The sequence below is a fragment of the Varroa jacobsoni genome, unplaced genomic scaffold (assembly GCF_002532875.2).
Source record: "Varroa jacobsoni isolate VJ856 unplaced genomic scaffold, vjacob_1.0 scaffold_103, whole genome shotgun sequence".
Lineage (NCBI taxonomy): Eukaryota > Metazoa > Arthropoda > Arachnida > Mesostigmata > Varroidae > Varroa > Varroa jacobsoni.
Genome location: NW_019213005.1, coordinates 205,360 through 229,157, shown reverse-complemented (window position 1 = coordinate 229,157; position 23,798 = coordinate 205,360). Strand labels below are relative to the sequence as shown.

Here is a 23,798-nt window from a genome sequence, read left to right as displayed (position 1 = left end):
CTCGTTGTTTTTGCTGACAAACTCGTGCGTAGAATGCATGCTTCATCTCAAGTAAAATATAATTCTTTGGTATGTTAAGATTCTTTCTCCACCTATTTGATAGAGGTCACTTCAAATGTCTCAGGTGAAACAACTGAAATAAATTCGATGGTTTCGAATTCCTCCAGTCATACGTGGCTGGCGGCGTTATGCCATTAGCGTAACTTCTCGCAAGTGAATAAGATTATTTTTTGTTTAAGGTCTGGTTTCAGCCGATTTGCGGCTGCACTGAGTCCCTTAAGATTAAGTGCAAACTTTAGTTACGATAGATGAATACATAAATGTAAATTAGTATCGTGATACATCACGTAAATGTGACATTCTTCATTTCGAATTGTTAAATTTGCTCACATTAATTAACTTCACTTTATAGCTCTACGAAAAACCTGGTGTTTCGTAGCGGCTGTTGATAGCCAGTTGCAAATATTCTACCTCTAAAATAATTAAATTTTCAAACCATAGGGACTAGCTCTGGACTATTCGTTTGGTAACGATTTGTCACTCAAGCAGTTCAAAATTTAAAAAAATGACCTTAGCTCGTCTTATCGCAGAGTTTAGGTAAATATACCCTATCAAAATTCATCCAAATATGTGCATTCTAGATTAAATATCAAAAAGTGTTAAAGTTTATTACTTAAAAAATATTTAAAATTCTCTTTCGTTTAGTCGATCGTCGAAAGTTTATAAAGACGAGAAAAACCAGCATTTAAGTGCAGGCTCACAAGAACCTCTGCAAGGAAGGAACAAGAAGTTGATATGATTTAGCCAATAGAAGAAACACACTCTGAGCAATTCTTACGATGTACAGCACGCAAATGTGTCTTTATTATTCTGGAAGAACCGCGAAAATTGGTCCATGCACTACTCTCGTTGCTATCTGTTAACCAGATTTCGACCGTAGAAATCTAGTCAGGTGTATTTTAATTTTACACTCCCGTGGCTCTCAGTCATGAAAAGCTAGAAAACAATGGAGATTGTGGATCTGAGGAAGATTTCATGCAAAAAACAGGCTAGGATATCTTAAAGCTCTTAATAAAGGAAGTTATCCTGTAATACGTTTACATTAAATTGGCGAGATATACACAAATCCATGCCTAGAGGCTTTTGAGGATCGATTCCTCTTCAGGAACCACGAATTTCGAGTCTAAGTCCTATAGATTAAAGTCAGCATCCATGCTATTAAAACGATTTTGCCAGTACTGACCACAGTTCAATGTATAGTCCCAGACGCAACATTCGTTTAATTTAACATATTATATAATTATAAGCACTGTTTAAGTATTCAACATCTCTTCGAATCTATCGCCCACAAAACAGTTTCGCGACCGTATCTGCAATTCTGGGAGCCGCTACTTTAACGTAGCTCGCCTCACGACCTGCTTAGGTGTTTAATTGCCTTTGCGTTACCACATTTTGAATGACACTATTGTCAATCGGCGTTTTTCCCTTACCCACAATTTATCCTCACCCATTGGCCGATGAAATGGAATAGGTAACAATTGAAACCAGTTTCTCGTCCCAGCTTGTCGATCGGCTCTCCCGCGTGACTATTTCCACCTAGAAATGGGAATCAATGTCGTCCAACATCGGCCACAAAAACTGGACAAGCGACAGCAACCGCTATAGGCAATAGCAGTGGTGGCATCAGCAAACTTTTTTACTCCCTTTTCCCGTTGTTGTCCTACGGCGCAACGTTCGCTTCCTTTTCTAAAAGTATCACCTAGGGAGATATATCCATTCAAACCATCGTAGAAGCCAAGCTATTAGAAGTTTGTTTGTAATATCACTTGCCTTGGAGCGGCAACAGAAACAGCTGTACTGAAACACAGTTGTATCGCGCGTTTGCACCATTATTCCTGTGACAGTTGTTATTGTTGTTGCTATTGCGGATATGGTTGGTCCGTTTGTCGGTGCGTGGTCGTGTCTTTCCAACAGCTTCGTCCTCTTTTATTGTTCTATTGGCCTCTCAACAATAGCACATTCGCACTAACGCGGGCGGCCGGTTGAATTGGGTATGTTGTAGTTTGGCTAAGTCGAGTGTGAGATTGGTCTTTCGCCTCTGTCTATTCTGTTACTGCAACAGCTGGTAACGTGGTCAGGAAGTTAGGCATGGAGTTAGGAACTTTGCCTTGGAGTGGCAGGATAAAGCAGGCGGAAGCAGGTACAGGCGTTATAGGTGCTTCAGAGGTGGACCAATGTCTCTGGAGCACTGACGAGACCTACAAAATCATTTCGTGTGAATGAAGAAACTGACTATCTGCTAAAAAGGCAGGGGGCGGAGATGTGAGGCTCATACTGGAGTTAAAGACAACAGCAAAGTAGCTGCACTAATGAAAAATGTTTTGTGGCGCTGCATCTACCAAGTCTAACTTGGCTCCACCTTGATAAGACTTACATATTAGGTTTTGCCCGGATCGAAGACTTGACTTGAAAGAATTTTCTTGTTCGAGTATTCTGCCGGAAAGTTTAAGCAATAGACCTTTCTTAAATGACGTCGAGACTCAGTAAATGTAAATTTCAAGTTTTTAGTTATGGCCTTGAACAATGTGATTTTTCTAATAATATTAAGTGATACCTACAGGTTGACGTAAGTTTGGTTTCCAGTTTCTTTAGGTCGCCATCGGCTAGATGTAAGTGGACTACAGCTTACTTCCGGCAGTTACAAGTAAAATTTTATCGATGTAAGACTGTATTTCATGTCGTTTGGGACACATTAATGAATGTTTGGTTTTCCCCTTTATTATTTCCACGTCACGTAGTTTTTATAAAACAAAAAAATCTGTGCACATTTTCTATTTTTGGAAACGAAAAGCTTTGCTTGCATATCAGTTGAAAGATTAATTGACATACAGATATCAAAGGGCAGGCAGCTGTTGAATTGTTCCAACGACATGTAATTCTAAAAGAAATAAACCTTATGTATTTTTGTGCTGACTTTTGAAAGTTTCATTATCATAAACGGTACCATAAGCCAGTTCGCATAAGTCGCGAGTTCGAAACTGGATATGCGCGTGGAATAGTTTTATTTATGAGATACTTAACAAAGAATTATCATCTCAAAAGAGGAAGCATGAGATTAACCCAAAAAGGCACAGAAGAAGGCTGCGTAACTACGAGGTGGAGAGCACACCTCAAGGCAACAGTACGGCTATCTAGGAAGACTTCAGAGCCGGAAGTTCTGAGGCGCTTCAGGCCAAGGGTTGGCCAAAAAGGTAAAAAAAGGAAGCGTGCTAGTCAAAACACTTCGATTTGGCTGTTTATTTTTTGTTTCTAGCTGACGCTTTCAATATCTTTGGGTAATGACATTAGTATCGGAACTACCCAATTTTGGGGACATTTATTTTGAAGTTTGGTCTGACACTTGAATTCTGAAGATTTAATGATTTTCCATTTTGAAAAAAGTGAATGAAAAATAATTATCTCAGTACTAAAGTGATGTATGTTTCTTAGGGCTAACTACAGGTACTCGATGAGCATTGGTTTTCATTGAAAAACAGATTTTCTGCTTAGGACCTTACACTCGTCTATTCAAACTTCTTGTGCCTTTTTTTACACAGAGCCCTAGATAAGAATCCGGGCACAAAACCGCATATAGTGCTTATTCAAATAGCGATATGTCATTATCGCCTTTTTAATATCCATACATTTGATATGGATAGTCCGACAACGAGACACAACGATATAATCAATTGCTTGCAATTTACCGCTTCGGAAATATATATATTTAACATTTCGAGAACGAAGCTTTTTTAGACACAAGGCTCACCATAGCCTGATGAATAGCCAAGCAAATAGGGACATTATGGTTGGCGTGCTAACCAGTGATGCGTGAATACGTATATTTGCGATTTTTGCACATGGTTTGTGGTATGGGTGTTATATGAAAGTGTCAGAAATAATCGCTCCGAGTCTTGCAGTCATCCCAGTCTGTATAGGTCAAACGGACGAATAAAGCGTGAATTTCTTGGCCAGAAGACGCAAGCAACTCTGCTAAGGTGACAAAATATTCGCTTTCATTTTGCGAGTAGGGCGTGTACTGCTTCCTATGGTGATAAGCATATATGTTCTCTAATGAAATAATGGAAGCCCCAATTGAAGGTCTACATGGTGATGAAATATATCATAGATATTTACTTTTGTCTCAAATTCGTCGTTATCTCAGATGAGTTTGATGACTAAGCTATGTAAACCTTTGATAAAAATTGACTTCGTAGTTATGGTACTTTTGTAGTTTTGAGTTATTATTGGGCATAACCCATCGGGCTTTCAATGGTTTGATTTTACAACCTGTTATTACAATTTCTCAATGTTCACGAAGTACTTAACACGATCTCAACGCCTACGCAAATATGTTTGGTTGATCTGAACAGTTCGATTGAATTCTCCTGCTCCAGAGAAATTAAGGAAACTGCAAGTCATTGTGGCCTTAACTGATGCAGGCAAATAGCAGGACAAGCATTCGAGAAAGCCGTACACTATTCATTACGTTTTACCAGAGAATTCTTTCAACTAATCCGTTCTGCTATTCACATGGAATACGCCTGTATTGTGCGAAAAGATGTGAAATAGGAGAGTTAAAAGAGAGCACGGTCGTTTTTCTACGGTGTGGTGTTTAATTGCATGGACTTACTTAAAATTGTATATAGAAGATGTTTGGACATATGCTAGGTATTATTATTATAATAAACGAAAAGGCACGTGCAGCTCTACTTTACCGAGAAAGGTTCTCGAACGTTCTAAGTTCAAAACGAAGGCACGCTACGCCTCCATTTAGAAGATTGAACGACTCTTTAATCGTCTGAAGAACTGACCTTGGGCACTCACATGCACGTTACGTGCATGCACTGGTCTCTAAATAGATTTCAGGATGTATGATATTGCAGTAAATCAGCATGTCAAAGCAAAGCGGCTTCATGTGTAAAGAACTTTCTATGTATTTGAATATACTGTGCGATATCAAAAAAAAAAACGGCTTCGTTTTCTTCTACGTCGTTATATTAACGTTGAAAAATTAAGTTCTTTTTTACATTCTGCTTGTATCCGCTTCCTCAAGGAATTTATTATGAGATTTGATCTGAAGAAAAAGGTACGACAAAAAACTAATCGGCCTGCGTTTAAATTTAAATGTTTAAAACGGTATTCAACCGGTGCCAGTCTACATTTGAATAAGCAAATTTATTCATTTTAGTAAATTTGATTAGTTAAGCTAAATAAAGTAACAGTTGTTTTTTCTTGGCAAAGCTAGCAAAGCAATTTCAGAAAATATCTAAACCCGGCATAACCACCTTATATAACACCTGAAACAAACAATCACTGTCTCATATTGTCAGGCCTAAAAAGCGGCATCGTAACGTAAATCGACCACAATTTCATATGATTTGTTCCCATTAAGACATAAAACATGCTCGTTTTCATTGCTGTAAGCGGACATACTTTGTGAAGGCTTATCCTAAATGTCCCTAGCAGTAATGTCATCACTTTCGGATAAGTTACCACATTTCGGCAACCTAATTTCTCCTAGAATTCGACACCTTGCACCCGTGATAGCTTAGTGGCTAACGTATTTGCTTGCTTATCTTAGGAACGCGCGTTGTCTATATTTAACCCGGGCATAGATTTCGTTTTGTACTGGGGTGGCTAACGGTAATACGAGACGCAAAACTTGAAACAGGGCTGACTATCGCATGTGTCCGAAATAGGTTTTCTGCGACATGCAGCACACGTACTTAACCTGCTTCGTTTTGTCGTTGACTAACTTCCTTCAGTGGTGTGAAACTAAACATTAATCCATGCAATCCCATTGCACTGGAAGTTCTGAGGCTTTGCCTAGTAACCTGAGGTAGTTTCGTACCAAAGTGCACTCCTGTGCAGTCAGCCATGTAACCACCCCCCTCTCTCAGTAAAGAGCGCACGATGCTCCCTGGGCTCAGGAAGAGAGAATGACGTATGAGTGGGAGAGAGAAACGAATTATGCTCTGCCGACTGGAATTCACTAGTGAACGATTGAAAGTTGGTTTGCAGCCCAACGGTAATCGAGCTTTTGTGGTAGTTTCAATAAAAGGAGCCAATTGCCCTTAACACAACATGCACAGAAACTGGCTGATGGCGTACTTACCTTATGCCCCACCATAGATGGAAAAAACGTTCATTGGGCTCGGTACTTCTGTTTCGAGACCAGTAACATTCAAGGATACGTATAATACTTCGCGGTACCCTCGGGTATAAAACAATTATTGGCAAGTATGAAAATCTATACTGATGTGCTTTTCGCCATTACAAAGAGTGCAAAATGCGAAGAGTTTTCTTTTTAGCTTCGGTCGTAAGTAAGTGAACCACGCGTGGTGCCATCGGATAAGAAATTGTATTTCCTGCTGCGCGTCCCGCAAAATTTATTGGTCGTGTGTTCTATAAGACGGTTACTTACCTAGGTTTATTTATTATTTACTAAAAATAAGCTTTCAAGTTTTTTTTGTATCTCGTCATATTCACGGTAGTTGTAGCATTTATAGCTGTACTTAATTACCATTTTACCAAGCCGATAAACTTTCATTACATGGGATTATCCTTATGTCAGTAGAGGTCAGAATGGGTCGTTGCCAGGTGACAGCCACACAATGCATGATTCCTTTCTAGCTTTACCAAACACATAGCGTCAATCTGGGCTTTGCTACAGACTGTGGAACATAATTTTTATTTTTTTTTAATTCAAATATTATTGTTGTATGTGGCTTCTTTTATCAGGCGTTGTAAATTGTTTTAGAAATGGCTTGACTTCGTTAACTCACCAAAAACCGTCTTTAAGCAGGGTTTTCTCATAATGTATTTTGGCCATAAGCACGGGCAGCATTCGTACCCTTAGCGTAATGAAAGTAGCGAGTTTTCGCAATTTACATTGAGATAAGTGATTTTAAAGTTATGCAATTGCAAACACGGTCAATACTTTTTCGACAATTTAATATATACATTGGATGGCGAACGTAAATGCTCAGTTTGCATTTAGCGATCACTCTCCAGCTGTGGCAGTTGCAACTGGTTGCCTTGTTGGGCTAACACTAGACGTTGCTGCTTACTTTGAATGGTCTTTCTGCTTCATAAAGGTTAAGAACAAACAGCGGTTTCGATATCCCCAGTCCCCAGAGTGAAGTACTGTGAAGAGGCGTTGGCGGTGGAAACTGCGCCGGGCTGTCATGATAAAGCGGAGCACCTAGGAATGGCTCTGGTATCGGGGCTTCTTCGATAGCTCTTAAGGGGTTCTCCAGGACCGGGTGTACGGATTTCTCAAGGGTGCTTTCGGGTCTTCCCTGGCATCTTCAGAGGCTTTGTCGGAACGGAGAATATAACGGCCTAGTCAGAGAACCGTAACTCCAGTGGGCCACTGATATTTGTCCTCTTCCTTCTGCGTTCTTGAAGTCTTCGTCCTCGTCTCTTATAACGCTGAACTCTCGTAACGGTTTCTGCTGCCAGCTGCTGCCATTCGTTTTCTATATCCACCGTTTAGTAGCGGAGCTGCTGTTGTTAAGGGTAGTGCTGTCACGGCTACGGCCACAGCTATAGGTCCGGTCCGTCAAAGGCCTTTAGCCTCCCTTGAAGTGTTTGTATTGTAGACTACGTACCAGCAACGGCGAGCGCGGCCACGCTGGCTTGAGGTTGTTATAGGGAGGAAACCTATGCGGCTAGCTCAAGCAACCTTATGGCCCTATTGAACGCAGAACTATTGCCCCCTCTGCCAACCCCGCCTTTCGCTGTTGCTCGCATACAGTACATAATAAATAATAGAATAGTTTATACATACGCACAGTAGGACAGCCAGCGACAGATATGAAAGAGAAGTCAAATATAGATAAGCGTGCGTATAGGGGCATATGAAAAAGGGAAGCTAAGCGGCCTCATGGTTGCGTTAAAGCTTTTGGATGCTGGGGGTTTTGCATATTTGCAAATGTCCTGTATTGTTCCCCGTGATCATGTGAGCATACTACTGTGATAAATCGCGATATGGCAAACCTTTCCCCGCTTGGCAAAGTGTTCTACGATATTTGGTAAATTAGAAGGGTTGCTGTAATAGTTTTAGTCTGTCGTAATCATTTTAGCTTAGGAATAACATTCATATTTGCTTATTTAGACGCGATTTACTCATTCTGTTGGTGGTAGTAACTTGCATTTACATGCTATATGGAGACAGGCAACAAATTTCATTTTCATGAAGAATAGGACCCCTCGGACTCGACCCAGACACAAGTGTCTATGTACAATTTCTTTTTCGTGTAATTCGGACATATAATCACTAATTATACACTGAAAAAAAGGTGACCACTTCCGTACGTCCATTTTTGCATACTTGGTCACTTCGGTGCGTACATTCAAGACAGGTGAGTCCTGAAGTGATGAAAGGTTTTGAGAGGCAAGATGTGATGCGGCATTGGTGATTCCATTACAAACGGTTTGCTCACAAGTGCTGCTAGTATTATTAGACATATTATGCGATCACATTATGAATACGCTGGTTACCTTTGCATATAGCGACTCTGGTATTGTCGCCTGGCGTCTGGAGCTACTGAAGGCTTTCTTAGAGTAATAGTTGTGGACTTGCGGTAGAACTTTTCTTGGGGTTGACTGAACATTGCTCTCACATTCGGGGTTACACATAGTTGCTCGCTCAAAACTCGGCAGGATAAAAGCGACGGGATTGACAGTAATCCAAATCGATCCAGGTCTCGGTTTCAGCGTTTCCTTATATCCTTTGGGTTGGAACTGTAGACATCTTTCCGGTTGATAAATTCATTGGCAGCTCTCAGTTGAAAAACCACCTTTGAAATTAAAAGGAGAAATATGGCGGCAATAAATTTCCGCTGATCATATCACATAGTGCACTCCCTCATGGTAACACCATTGGACCGGTATTTTGTACAAGCTTAGCAGTAACCAAACCTCAATAGAAAAGCTAAATAAACGATATGAGCCTACCAGTTTGAATCACGGCTCTATGTCTGCTCCGTATCGTTAATAGTTGTGTGTAAAGTAAGGTATGATCTACATGTAAACCTATACCCGTTTTCTGGCCATGGAAAATAGGTCGCGGCACACAGCTGTAAGCTGACATGGAACGAGTATGAGGAATTTTAGCCACTTTTTTTTACCTAGCGGTTGGTCGAAGCTGTCAAGCGATTCAAACATGCTCACTGAGTAGCGTCTCTCTCACCGCCCACGGAAATATCCGAAAAGCCCGATTCTCATCTTTGCTAAGACTGGTAGTGACCTTTACATTAAAAGATGTATTTTACTAAGCAGCGTGTACACTTAATGGAATTTTCAATGTCCTCGACATGGCTAAACAAGGCTTTCAAAAAGTTCGGTACTCGGACACGTCAGCTAAATCTTTAAAAGTTATGGTTGCTCATTAAACAATGATCTTTTCAAAATGTATTAATACGATTCTTTTTGTGCAAATACTAATTAGCATGCTATACATCGTTAGCCCGCGTCTAAGACGTACCGTTAAGCAGAGGACAGAATCCTTAAATAATCAGTGTTCGAAAAGTATGCACATGTAATCATTTTTATTATTGCAAAGTTCTGTTTAATATGCTTTTATTTGATTTCACTCCAAATGTTCACATCAGCTGACTGAAGGAAGTATGACACAAAATAAAAAGGGGAGGAAAAACAACGGTGCGCATTTAAAAGGTCTCATGGCAGGCACCGTCTGATTGGTCTCATTACAAAGTTTGTGGTAGTGCTCAAAGTTTGCACGACCACTGCGGTCTGCGTTCAAGTAAATGAAGCGCGATATCGTCGACTTTTTGTTTTCGGTGCTGTCGAATGTCAGAACCGATAGAGGCGCCTCGTCGAATTTGGCGGCTGAACCTCTTTCTACACTCTTGGCTTCCACGCCTTTCCTACGCCGACTCCGTTGGTGTCCGAGCCTTTGCTCTCGACATTGTGTCTTGTCGTCGGGAAGTCATTCTCCAAACCGTCCTAGTCGGAGTAAGCCGCCGCTCGGAAAAACCTTTCGATTCTGGAGGATAAGCAGACGTCAGTAACATGTATAGCGGAAGCGCCATCGACACTAGGAACAGCAGCCGCAGTATCGGCGGTACAAGCAAAAAACTCCGAAGGGTGTTGTCGTCGTAGCAGCCGTGGACACCATAGCTTACCAGAAGTTTCGAATATGTGACGCTCTTTGGCCCGACCACGCGTCCGCGTCCAAGAGCTTCGAACTATGTAGTAGAATAGATCCCCCTGCTTTGCCTTATGGGCTTTACCCCTGCATTTCCCTGTTCCAGTCCTTGCCAGATCGCTGTTCCCCTTGTGTTTTCCGCACGACCATCAGAATAAATGGATGCTGAAAAAACATCCCTATGGCAAAGCGGCGAGACGAGACAAGGGATCGTCGTATTTGCAGACGGAAAGTGCGGGGTTATATCAATGAGCTGGAAAATCGACGAGGACAAGGACGAGTCGGGATGAGAACGACACAAATCGAAGAAAAGGCTCAGGAGACAGTGCAGTGTGGCATGGTTGGGTTTCCTTTGCCAAATCTAGTAGGATAACAGCCTTTGTCTCTCTTTATTTGTTATCCTTTTTTTAACGCGTACATCGTTTTTCGAACGCATCGTGCTATCGGCCGTTGAAAGTCCATGTTCTGTTCAGCAGAGCTCAAGGCAGTAACGTTAGAACATCGGGTGGCGAAAGACACTCAGCAGTGGCTGCAGCAGCAAACAAGAGCAGAAGAACGATGTTGCAATTTTTTTTTGCGTGCAGTCATTTTAGTGGAACAAGGTCATGTGTCGTCAAGGGCGAACCTGAAACAAGTGGATGTAGATAAGAGAAGGCAGCGGTAGGGAAGAGACATTGAGCTAGGAATATTTGCTAGAAAGTGTCGTGGAGTAAATGCCAACCGTTACTGTATACAAGTACTGCTGCTACTGTAGACATATATGACCACGATTATGGCATATGAGAATAGATGCGCCGGTACCGCAAGAAGAATGGAGAGATATTGAAGTAGCAAAAAGGGGATGTTGCAATGGATGGTTTATGCAGCACGCCGCGTTGATCTCGAAGAGGAATGGATAAGCAGGAGAGGATTGAATAAGCAGTGAATCTTACTGTATGCATATATGTCTAGATGCAATGATAGAAGCTATCTGATATCGGCTCCATTTCCAAAATGGGGATGGTTTCCACCTCTCCGTATCTGAAGAAAGAAGCATTGGTTTTCTTAGTTTGAAGACCGTCTAATAAATTGTGCCACGATGCTTTGTCAAATATTGTTTATCAAGGGCTTATGGCTGATTCGGATACACGCTATATGTTCCCGTCTTAGCTATGCACAAGTTTGTGTCGAGGTTCCATGATGGCAATTTATTGAGAATAATCTTACAAAATAATTTAGTAAATTGCTATTTCGCCATATGATATGAAACTGGTAGTAACAATTGGTATGAGAGCATGGCCGAGGTTCTCAAAACTATGGATGATTGACCAAGCTTCGAGCATGAACAAAAAAAAGCAGCAATTTGGTGATTTATATTTCAGTTAATGACTGTCGGATCAATCAAGGTTAATCAACGCCCTTATTAAAATTAGGCTTGCGAATTTCAACCTTTAGTCCTGTTTTCTAGAAAAGTACTATGAACGTTATATAACCAAATGTTTCGTTCAAGGTTTTCGACCTAGTTCAAAAACATTCCATATAGCTTTCTATTCCAGCCTGTAGTTTTTCTAACTGTTTTTCGCTGTCACTGACCTCGGGCGATAACCTCTGAAGACCTGCCGTATGCAATGTCGGAGCGGCATCGCCATAACCTGCTTCTCATATCATGCAGATTACCGCCAACTCTAGGTCAAAATCCGGTTAATGGATAATATAGTTACATAGGCTCTCTATATGAGTTTGTGTGCGAAGGGATTCGCAAATGCTATGGAGGCACTGTGTCGTCAACGCTATAGGACGAGGAGAACCAATATCAGCAGCGAGCAGACCTTTAGCCACACCAGGTAGAGAAACCCATTCAAAGTGAATAGAAAATGATACCTTATTTTTTGTCTTACCTAAATAAAATAAACGAATATTTTTTTTAGTATCTTTACTTGATGTTACGTTTAATTATTGATTGCGCATTTTTTCTGATCAGTTATACCTATTGCCCATTACATACCCGAAAAAACCTGACATACGTTTAAGTTGCGCTAATTAAGTATACGTCAAGCTTATACGCCCACTGTCATACATTATCGAGAGTTTTCATACTGCCATTATGACGTGTACTTATGCTTGTAAAATAGTTAGTTCGTGCATTTACTCTTCACAGTAGCGTACCGACTTCGAGTCGCGATTAGCCACAGTGGAATGTACGAGGCTCGTTTATGGTGCAGATTGCCCATACAAAATAGGATCGCATCCTTGTTCAATTTATTTGTACGTTGCAAGTTCTCCGGCGCAAGCCAATACCTCGTAATGATAGCAATACTCTCGCGACGTGTTGGCTTCTTATCTTTTTTGTGCAATCTCGGAAACCGCTGAATGCGGGAGCTCACTCATTTCGATCATCCGCGAGAGCTTCCTTGCTGTTAGGATAGACAGTGCTTGACACGCCTGCATTTCCGCCATGTCGCAGTTATGATTTAGGTAATAGACGTGCTTTTAGAGGGGCGGAAACTCAGCATGCCGGCTGGTCGTCTTACATGAGGTCATCAGCAAAAAGGCGTGAGGTTATCAACTGGGCCGATAACGAGGACGGCCACAAAAGCCAACACTCACTCGATATTATTCGAGCGTTTTGTTGTTGTTGAGCTTCCTTTGTCGACCCGGTGCCTTCGTGATTTTTCATCGGTTATCCTTGTTGAAGGAAGCATTTGCCGTTCGTAGATCGAGCTGCTTGTCGCAGGCGCTCACAAACCCACTCTTTTACCAAGCTGTCTACTTACCTCATCCCATAGCACCGCTAATGGTCTCCGATGGTCAGTGACGATGACTAGGCAGACAAAAAAGCCATACGACAACGCTACGACCGTCAGGACCGCAAAAAAAGGACCTTGGCGGGGAAGAAGCGGAAAGGAAACCGCTACCACACCATCGCCCTTAACAAGCTAAAGTGATGACACGGTTCAAGTGAACACGACGTATTCGGTTAGGAAGTTCATTGGAACCGGTAGAACGATGGGCTCCCGGCATGATGAGTGTATATATACTATTTTTTTGAGTGTCTCAAAAATTGTACACACAATGTGAATGATTATAATTTTTGCTTAAATTTAAAAGAATATAATCGATACCTAAATTGCAAAAGAATCTACATAAAATGTATACATCTTTATTTTAGCACAGATGTGTAAAATTATTACCGTTCTAGCCAACACATTGTTGATGAGGGTAGACTATCGATTCACAAGTTTGAAGCAACCCTTCGCTTTACTATGGGACACTCGTCCTCGGTTGCGACTTTTAATGTCGTCGATTTTTTAACGTAGACTTTGTCTACAACGTATCTCACAAAGAACTCCCATTGGCGTTAGGTCTGGAGAACGTGCAGCGTATTATATAAGACCTTTTTACTCAACTTATTAATCCCCGAAAATGGTGCACATGGTATACATTTTTCCAAGGACCACTGTCCAAACAATCTTCATTGGTAGCGTGTGCTATTACGCTTAACTTAGAATGCAATGAAAGTGTAATTTGCTGATGCCAAACTTACGACCCGATTGTCTTTCAGATGTCGTTGGTGTTCATCCGATCGCCTGAAACGTTGTTGACGAACATCCTGAACAATCCTATTTGTTTCAAACTAACCTGTCGTCCAATTTATTGTAAATTGTGTAGGCGAATTTAGCTGAAACTGCCTGCGATATTGTCTCTGTATCAATGACATTTTCAGATATAGTCTCCCTGCGTAAAAGTTAACCCTGGGTTACCTATTATTTACAGCTAATTACATCCCGAAAAAAAAGGGATAATCACAAGATTATGAGCTCTTTGTACGCACTTTTGTATACACTTTTAGGGCATCATGTACTTTGTTCCATCGGTCGCCTCTGACTGTTCCACTTTTCATGCCGATCCTACATCTTCAGATTCCCAAGCAGGAACGTGACTTTCTACCAAATTTATAACGATTGTCCTTAGGCTGGCAATAGCAAAAACGCTAGATATTGTCCTAGCAACAGCCGTGAAGCAATGTACACGATTCGCTAAATAGCGTAGACGGTATGCTTTGCTACGGTGTATGTTTTGACCAGTCATAGCCGTTACCAAAGTGATGGGAAGCGGGTTTCTTTCTACATTAGGCAGTGACAAAAGGAGAGAGAAGTAGAGTGAATATTTATGTACTGTTTTGGATAGAAGTGTGTTTATTATTCTGAGTTAAACTTTTGTTTGATTTAAGCTAAACTGCAACATACGTATTTACCCTGTTGCGGTCACTGGTTGATATGGGAGGATAGGACGGAAGTAAGCGTCCTCTACGTACGTTTATACAATAGATATATTTATTAATATAACAATGTAAACAGTATCATAGTTTTCAAGGGTAGATAGATTTAGCTCTTGAGCTGGCTGACGGAGGAAGAAATAGCCAAGATGAGCATACACGTTTCTAAAAAAAAATTTGGGGTTGTGTCTCAATGACTACACAGAAAAAGAAAGAAAATGCGCCTGATGAGAATATGATGACACTTTCAATATAAGATTTAAAAAAACAAATGCCATTTTGATTACGAGTATACGCTAAAGCTGTTTACGGATACGTGTTAAGTTGTTGCGAATATGAAGACAGTAGATAGGTTAGCCCGAATAAACAAGTGATAATAGTAATAACTTTAAATCGCAACGATTCGTGAAAGACCTTGAATAGGTCGCGCGTTTTGGTTGTGAAGTGGCGACAGTCTAACGTTGTCTCATTTATATCCAGCTCAATCTGTCCTCTAGGAAATAAATTTAACCCGTGTCTCGAACCCTATGTAGCATCTAATTATTAAGCCATGCAATTCGCTCTGAGAACAGATGCTGGGAACACGATAGTAATTCTACACGAAGCATCGTACTATATATTTGGCTCTGACCATTGTTTTATTATATTAGATAATTTGCAAACTATTTACGTCGTACTGCATATTCGCTAACTCTCAGCGTTTTTTTTTAAATAATGAGCTAAAGCGAGACGCAGCAACTTAGAGACGAGTAACGCGCACCTTAAAGTTGCCTAACTTGTTAACCCTACAGTACTTGTAGATGAACTTCGACTGGTAAATATTTCAGCCTTTTAGAAAATCCGACTGGGAGCCGGCTGAGCTAACTTAAGGATAAATTAGTTCAGAGAGAAAAACATTTTTTTGTTTCAAAAAAATCAATTCCTAGCGATCCAGTTACTGATCCGGAAATTTATCGAAGATTAATAAAATAATTAGGCACGGAAACTTCAAGGGAAAGCACAATACGTGAATAATGCCACGTAAAAATGAGATCGGAGAGTTAAAAAACCAACAAGAAGATAACCAAATGTTGGATCCGGAAAAATACGAAGGCATTACCGTATTCGAAGAAGCTTATCACGAAGGCCGGGCTTTGAACGTAAGGAGTTTATTAGTAAGACTGGCACTTCATATAAAATGTATCACAGATTTATAATCCAAATACTAACTATGTGGAGGCTGTGATCAGTCGATTAACTTCAGGTCAATTGAAAAGTCTTGTGGCTTATTTTACAAATAATTTGCAAAAAAAAAAAGCCTCGAACATGCGGTTTCCAAAGACGAAGCATAGCTCAATCTCTACTGCCAGTTTTAAAGGGACCAAACCAGAAGATCGCATCGTTCTGAGAGTTCAGTAGCAGTGTCGAATAGGTTTGGACATAGGTGATGGCGAAATCTATAATGGGCACCAGGGTCATCTTGTAGTAATAAGATATTCGCCGCAAATCAATGCACGGTAGTGTCTCGAGTTTCCTCAGAGACCCATTGGCTGTTAACACGGCAGTCGGAAGTACGCGGTCTGATTATTTGATGACAACGCCAGATTTCACTGCCATTCCTCAATTATCTCCTGGATTGAGCGAACGAATATCCATCTTTGGCTATTTACCATGTTATATCCGTATGATTACGGGGCTTTCCATGCCCTAAAAATGGCAACTGATGGGAGAACACATCCCAGTGTCGACTTACTTCAATTAGAAAAATTATATATGAGGACCCAAACGATAGATATATGGCTGTCCAGATGCTGTGACAGCTCTAATTAAAGGAGACGACCTTTAACACATTTTGTGAATCGTCATTTTAGCCCAACTAATTAAACCACCCAACCAAAAATCCAAGTAACAAATTCATCGGATTCGTCTGTAAGGGTCTTACATTTAGCGTTTCAAAAAGTTATTCTCGGCCAATTTTTCTAGTAAGTCCTACCGTACGTGAAAAAGAAAAACATATATACTACAGCAGATATAGTTATGTGTAAGTGTATTAATTAAACACTTTTTTATTACGTGGCCAAAAGACGCCTTTGTTATTGGCCGTAGAAGGTATGGCTATGTCTGCCAGAGGCAAGGCTGTAACATGGTTTTATTCGAAAAGGTCAGTCAAACAACAAAATGCTCTTTTTCGTAAAAAGGACTGTGCTCGCAGAAAGTAGCCGACGGCTTCTAACACTGCCAAATTAAGTAGGTCAAAGATTATGATTCGTCCACTATAGGCCTACATGAGTTTTTGTGGCGCAATGTAAATCTGTACGGTCTCAGACACGGGCACAGCTATGCACTCCAGCATTTTGTTTGAGAAAAATGGAGAGAAAAATTGTAGCGCACCGTTCTCCGAAGCAATAAACTCGAACGAATTAAAACCATTAATTATCATCCTCATGCATGATTCCTTCATGATATAAATAATACTCTGTGCTAAATTCTGATCTATGATCATGATTATCCGCAATGAGGTAGTATATCTAACACTATTGTTTTGTTCAAACGTAATATCAACAAAGTTGTTAAAATCACGTTCAAAAGAGGCCACATGCCACATGTCGTCGACGACAACGACGTCTGGTGTAACGAGTGCGAAACATCAATGGCTTAGTTTAAATGGGCACCTACACACACGTGTATATACGTCTACTAAACTCAGTTGTACTTTAAAGTTACTCAGTTATTTTGCCAAACTAGCATCGACGGCATCCGTCTTCATATAGACCCGAAATGCCCTGGCTAATGGAGCCCAGTCCCATTTTGGCTCCAAGGTGACCATGTAAGATGCCTTCATGACTTATACGAAACGTAATATGCTTTCAGTCTGCTTTTGAGAATGTAGCTTCATGATAGGTGCTTACTATGGTTATTTATAGTGCAACAAGAGCCCGATGGAATATGAAGGAAATACATTTTTTAGAAAATATTTAGCAGTTTCGTTTTTTAAATTATCCAAACAAAAAATCCAATAACGCAAATTGCTGATAATAATAAATATCTGAAAAAATGAAAATAAATAAATATCTGACCCGCGTACATTTAAAAAGAAACCAAAGTGTGATAACATTATAATGTAGAATTACAACTCCTTATCTTAAAACACCCAGCTAGACTTCTCTATATATACAGAGTAGGATACGAGTCCCTTGACAGGTTGAGGATCATTACATTAGTTTTTTTTTACTGTCATCTTTACGGCATTTTAGTGTTTTTCTATTTTCAAAGATACAGAATAGAGACTCTGACTGTAATAGCCCCTTTTTGCACCTTGTACATATATTTCAATATTCCGTCACTGCGGTATCAAAGCGTATAATGCAACTCAAACTTTGGTGTTCCGAACGGCCCTATATTATGTCAAGCGTACCTTTTTTTCTGCGCAAACCAACCACGCAAGATCTACTAGCCTTCTCATAAAGGAATCAAGGTTAGCTTGTTGAAAAAGAGCCCGCTAGACGCTAAGTTACGCGCCCCGCGAGACCACTTGAAGTTAATTCATCTCAATATTCGTTAGAATAGAAGATTCAGCGATATGCAGGTAAGCACAGTTACAAGTATAAGTGATTTTAGAAGAACAGATTTGTGTTATAATGTATTTCACGAAATGTGCTCCTTGACAAATAATAACTCGGAGACGTTCCGAACATATGACGCTTAGTTGTTCCAGGATTTATTTGTAATGAAATTTCTTGAAAAAAAATCCGACGTATTAAGCTAAGTTGAGATTTATGTTTTAGGATGATATTGTAAACGAAATCGGCCTCATAGAATTCGTGGAAAGCAGATACATTGTAGGGCTATAAACGTATTGTAACCCTACAAACAACGTACCTCGCGTTCAAGTTACAATAGACATTGATTTACGATCGTCGCAAGCTGTTACTGCCAGCCGATAGCTGAATTTAAAGCATCTAAATCTACTCTTTCTGTCTGAAATCACCTAAACCGTTACCTTAGAGCTTTCTAACCAATGTGTGCTATAAGGGAACTCGACGGATAAATAATTCTCTCTGATGATATGTAGAGCCTTTGAAGATTCTGTTCATTGCGAATAAGTCGCTCAGCTAAAATCATTGCGTCATTACGTGCAGCGCTTTTCCCAAAAGGAAGAGGACTTTTTTTTTTCAAGCCAAGCTTCAGTCGTTGCGAAAACAAGCGGTCATTATCAAGCACATGAAACTGCTTTCATCCCGCCCGAATCTATCCTACGATATTGCATGAAACAATGGGAGATAAGCAGTTTAGAATAAGAACCCCTAGCTCAACCTGCTTACCTATCGAAGGATCGGTCAAGTACTTGCTTTAACATCAATTTTCATAACGTTCTTCCGTTTATGTACACAGAAGACTTGCAGTATTACACGAACATATAGAATCCCCTAGCACACCCATAGTCTTGGTTTATACCGATACCAACTACTCTGTTACGCCGGAGACAATGCTTGTTACAGTAGGACTATCCGTGAGATATCGTGTGGCGTTGTTCTATTAGTCGGCTGACGCAACGGCAAAAGACTTACTAAGTTAGAATACTTAGTTCGGCACGTCTAACGAAGCTCGATAAGCGCTCTTCGGCGTCACAGTAGCAGGACAATAAGACAGTAAGGCTAAGCTAATAGGTGTCCGTTGATGTGACGTAATAGTATATTATACTACTAGAAGGCCATCTCAAGAAGAATATCGTAGCAGACCATTCTTACGGCGATTCAAGAAAGGATCAGGGCTACCGCAGCATACTGCGAAAATGGCATCGAGGCGCGTCGTGCATAATCCACTGTTAGACGTCTAATCGTATCTAGCTTCTCGGGCTCCTTATTGTTATACTCTGAGGAACAAGCGGCTGGCCGGGCAAATCCTGTTAAGCAGAAAGAATGCCATCCATGTTTGTCGTCCTGGGCTCGGGGTAGAAGACATCTGTTATCAACAATGAACAAAAGCACCAGTTATCAAGAAAAAAAAGCACATAATACTGCTTAGCTAACCCATACACAAAAATACAGTACAACTATGTATATTGAACAGACTCCATCGTAACCGGAGCGTCTCATTCATACGGAAATAAATGAAGAAAAAAAAATGTTTCCTATTCTTTCAGTCAACCAGTCCCTTTATTTGCTGGCTTCTTAAAATAGACGTTGTTAACATCATACATACCTATGTTACAGGTTCAGTATAAATGAATCGTAATGTAGAAACGATTGTATTTCGCAGGAACTATTATTATCTAGAGTCCGTCAGCTCAGATCGTTAGTGCCTTTCCCTCACATCTGCTACAAGTTGAACGTACCCCCATAGTATGCATGGTAAAAATAAATCACGTGACTCAGCCGTCGGTGGCGTTACCTGCACCATCGGCACGTGTCTGCAATCACTGCGTGTTAAATCGTATGATTTTGATACTTAATAGCCATAATTTGGCTTAGGCCTTGAGTGGAGGCACCTTCGTTGGAGAGGGATGCCAGCGACTCGGAGCACGCCTCCTTCGAAACAGCAACGGACGACGATGTATCAATCAATATGATGTACATGATGTTCCTTAAGCTACCCCCGGACGAGTTTTGGTCCCTTTACAAGCGACGTGTCTCAGCGATCCATTGCACTTCCGTAGCATACCAATGAGAAGGAATATCAAGTACTTTTAGGCGGCCTGTGGGACACCGTACGTCAAATAGGTGAGAGAAAAGATGACCTAACAAGAGAACCTAAAGGAATCCTCGATATAGCTGGAAGCAGACACGGTTCATAAGCTCATTAAGAAAAATAACTGATTACCCTTCGGTCCTCGGCTGTATTGTAGAGGCAAGTCAACATGGAGTTGTTCGGCGACTGATCTGCGATAAAGGCTAAAGAAAAACTGGGGGCAACATTGAAAATACATAACCATTAATGAGGTAAAAAAAAAAACATTTGAATTGATAACCAGTGCGTCATTTCATAACATGGCACAGTCATATTGAGCGTGACCTGATGCGTTATCCTAAACTCGAGGAATTGTGGTTAAGTGTGCTTGAGTTTAGCAGGGTTCTCTACGCTGCTGCAGGGAAGCTGGCAGTACACGAAGCTCAAAAAATATTCGTAAATGATAAGTTCCTTCCGTTATCTAGCCTGTCTTTTTTCATTCAGCAAGAGCGTAGCTTTACAATAATGCGGTTAGTCGCGTTTTCTTAGTATCATGGTCAAAGTCTGGAGTATTTTTGGATGGGCAAAATTTCAATAAAATCGTCTCGACTTTCCTTCAGTAGTCGGTTGAGTTCCGTGGCCTAGAGCGGATACATTCATATAGCAGAGAAAATAACCAAGAAGTGTGGGTTTTAAATAAATTAATTGAAACTTTCCTACATGTAAAGATAACTAGGATAAATTGGTTATTAATGATATCGAGTTATAACTGCATTAATTAAGAGTGAATTAACTTGCTGAATAAGGTTAGCCGGGTCGGTCACTAATTAGATGGATCGCAAGCTGGTCAAGAGGTCACAGCAATATGAATCTGGGCAGATCTGAATCGCTAGAAATTACCATTCCGTTCGCAAATTGCGTCAAATTACCTTCCCTAATGCGACGACCATATATAAGCGTGAACGAAATGAACACATAAATAAAAACGGTAAATGATCCGTCTGAATGGAGCACCTTTCCGTGCTAAGTCTACAGGCCTAGCGTGCGGCCTAATCATTACCACGATCTCCTTTACTCTAAATGCGAATTATTCCTCCCTCAGGGTGTAGGGAAACGCAGCGACTTCATTCCTATTTAACGTTTTGACTGAAGTTTCTCGCTTGAATTTGTCGTATAACTTGCTTAAAATGGGTATAACTAAAATAAGCAAGGCATCTTTCATAATCATGTGCAATTTGACCACCTGTTAAGTTTTAAACGTACTTAAGTTCTTATTGAACACGTCGAGAATTTGTTAATTTCCACGCGTGATCGCCAACAATTGGGGCGTGTGTCATTGGATAAGACGAATAGCCCGAGAAATATATTTATTTGTTTATTTGAATTTATTGTGACCCAAAGTTTAGTTAAAATTTCCACACCAACAACAGAATCACGTTGAATGTGGGGATCTATTTAGTCATACGTGCAGGGCAGAAGCTTGTCGCTGATGTTGCATAGTCCAATTAGGATTGGTCATGATTAGAATTAGGCTTTAATTTGAGTTAGTCTTTCCTTTGAGCCTGTCAGGTTTCGTCTGCTTGAACTAGCACACGACATGACACTTTTCCTGAAGGTTGATGCCAGCAGGTCAACCTCCGCAAGAACGCGAAAGGAATCAATCCTTCCTCCTTAGCGAACATTTTCATTTCCGTTGAGTATTTCACTGTCGTAGTCTATTAGTTGTAAGAATACCCTAATAAAATATCGGCAGTTTTATTAATACACGGTAATAATAATAGTAGTACGATTTGGCAGTAGAGACTATTATCACTTAACAACAATTGCCTATGCCTGGTAAATCTATTCCGTTGCTTCAGTTTTATTATTTCTCGCATCGTATAAGGACAATGGTAAATATCGGTGTTTTCACATATGCATATTCATTAGTTCTTTTCCCTTGTTCTTCTTTATTCCAGCTTTGTATCTAGAGGCTGAAACCTAGCATATACTACATGAGGAAAAGCAACCTCACTCCGTCCCTATCTCATTCATATCGACGTCGTCATTCGTTCTATTTAAGGCCTCACTGTGACGAAGAAATGGCAGGATTTGCGCACCCACATAAATACATATTATGCAAATTCGAGACATTATATCCAGCTTACTAGAGATTACCAGTACATAATGAACTACGTTACCAAGAGGGACTATAAATCGTGCACTGTAGATGCTAACATCACAATGCTAAAAATTAGATAATGGTTAAGCGTCGTACCACCTTAACGTTGATACCGTGTTTGGGCAGTAGATCGGTCTGCGTCCGACATGTTCGTCCACATCGACGGATCCTTTAGCGATTGATAGACACGTTCGTTTGGTCAAGCTTGCAAGCCTGCGTAGCTGCTGAGCTGAGCGTGCAGAATAACTGAAAGCTCGCCAGCGGCATTCTGCATAGCGTGCCTCGCTGTGAAATTGCGACAAGTTTGAGCCCAGTCGAGGTCACAACGAGCGATACAGACTTGGAAAAATCATGGACATTAGAAGGAGTCTACCTGGGGAAAGGCAGCTATGGTCGACCCGCTCGACGGTGGTGGTAAAGAGCAGCAATCTTGATACGCCTGTCAGAATATAAATAACGTCGCTAGTCAGTAAGATGCAGCGGCGTATAATGGCATCAAGTCTATTCATACAGCGCGTTAAGGAAATGGAATGGTGACATAAGTAAAATGGACCCTCTACCTCTGGTAGCTGGTTATGTTGCTGCAGCATCTGACGCAACGTTTGAGCCGTAGCAGACCAGATGGGACCGAGAAAGCCTTCGTCGTCTAGTCCCGAATTGTACGAGAGCCCTTTTCAGGCTTTTTCTGTTGCCCCCCGTACTCCCTTTCTTAGTCGGACACGGCAAGCCATGAAGGATTGTTACTAAGACGTTGAACATGGGCGGTGACGATGGTGGTGAAACCAAAGGCATCAGCGAAGGAACAGCAAAATCGTCATTCCAATGCTTTTGTTGCCACCTTCATTAAAGTGATTTATTAGAAGTCTACAAAACTGGCGTAAGTACGCCTCAAATCAGCGAATATGTCCGACCCCGGTAACATTAGCGACGGCAAAATGGAATACACTTCTGTTATGTACTATGCAAGCAGGGCCTAACGGGGTAGGGTGCCTGAGACCAACTCGATGGTATACGAGCACGAACTATCCCATAGTGGTCCTGCCAGTGTCTAATCAAGCTTCGTCTTTCAGATCTTTCGTCCCGTGTTACGTCGTGTTAACGTAATTGTTGACGCCAGCGGCACAATAGATGTGAATATGCATGTAAACTGGGTCATGCAGGGGCTAGGTGGTGCTGTTAAGCCAGACGAACGCACACCTAATATGAAAATACGTATTGATAAGAACAACTGCGTATAGATAGCGAGATTTACGTATCGTGAAAACCTTATGGTTTCTTTGACGTTCTGACCTTCACTAGGTCACTTCAACGTTTACACCTTCATTCGAAACGATAAGATAGAGCGAAGTGGTTTGGATTATTTGTATCTGAAATACTTGTGATAAGATTTCGTGCACGATGTCACTTTTCAGGATGAACTACTTACTTAGCGCCTTCGGATGTTGTGCCGCTGAACTGTGATTATTGAGTTTCTGTATAAATCATTGGATATTTGTATTTAAACATACATTTTGCGGCAGTTT

General features: G+C 40.8%; 1 long non-coding RNA gene across 1 annotated transcript; it reads left to right on the top strand.

Moving 5' to 3' along the window:
• Positions 1–10,138: 10,138 nt before the first annotated feature.
• LOC111265498 (uncharacterized) lies at positions 10,139–17,492 on the top strand. Its single transcript, XR_002683485.2, has 2 exons — positions 10,139–12,036; positions 13,755–17,492. It is a non-coding gene; the product is annotated as an uncharacterized LOC111265498 (long non-coding RNA).
• The last annotated feature ends 6,306 nt before the right edge of the window (positions 17,493–23,798 follow it).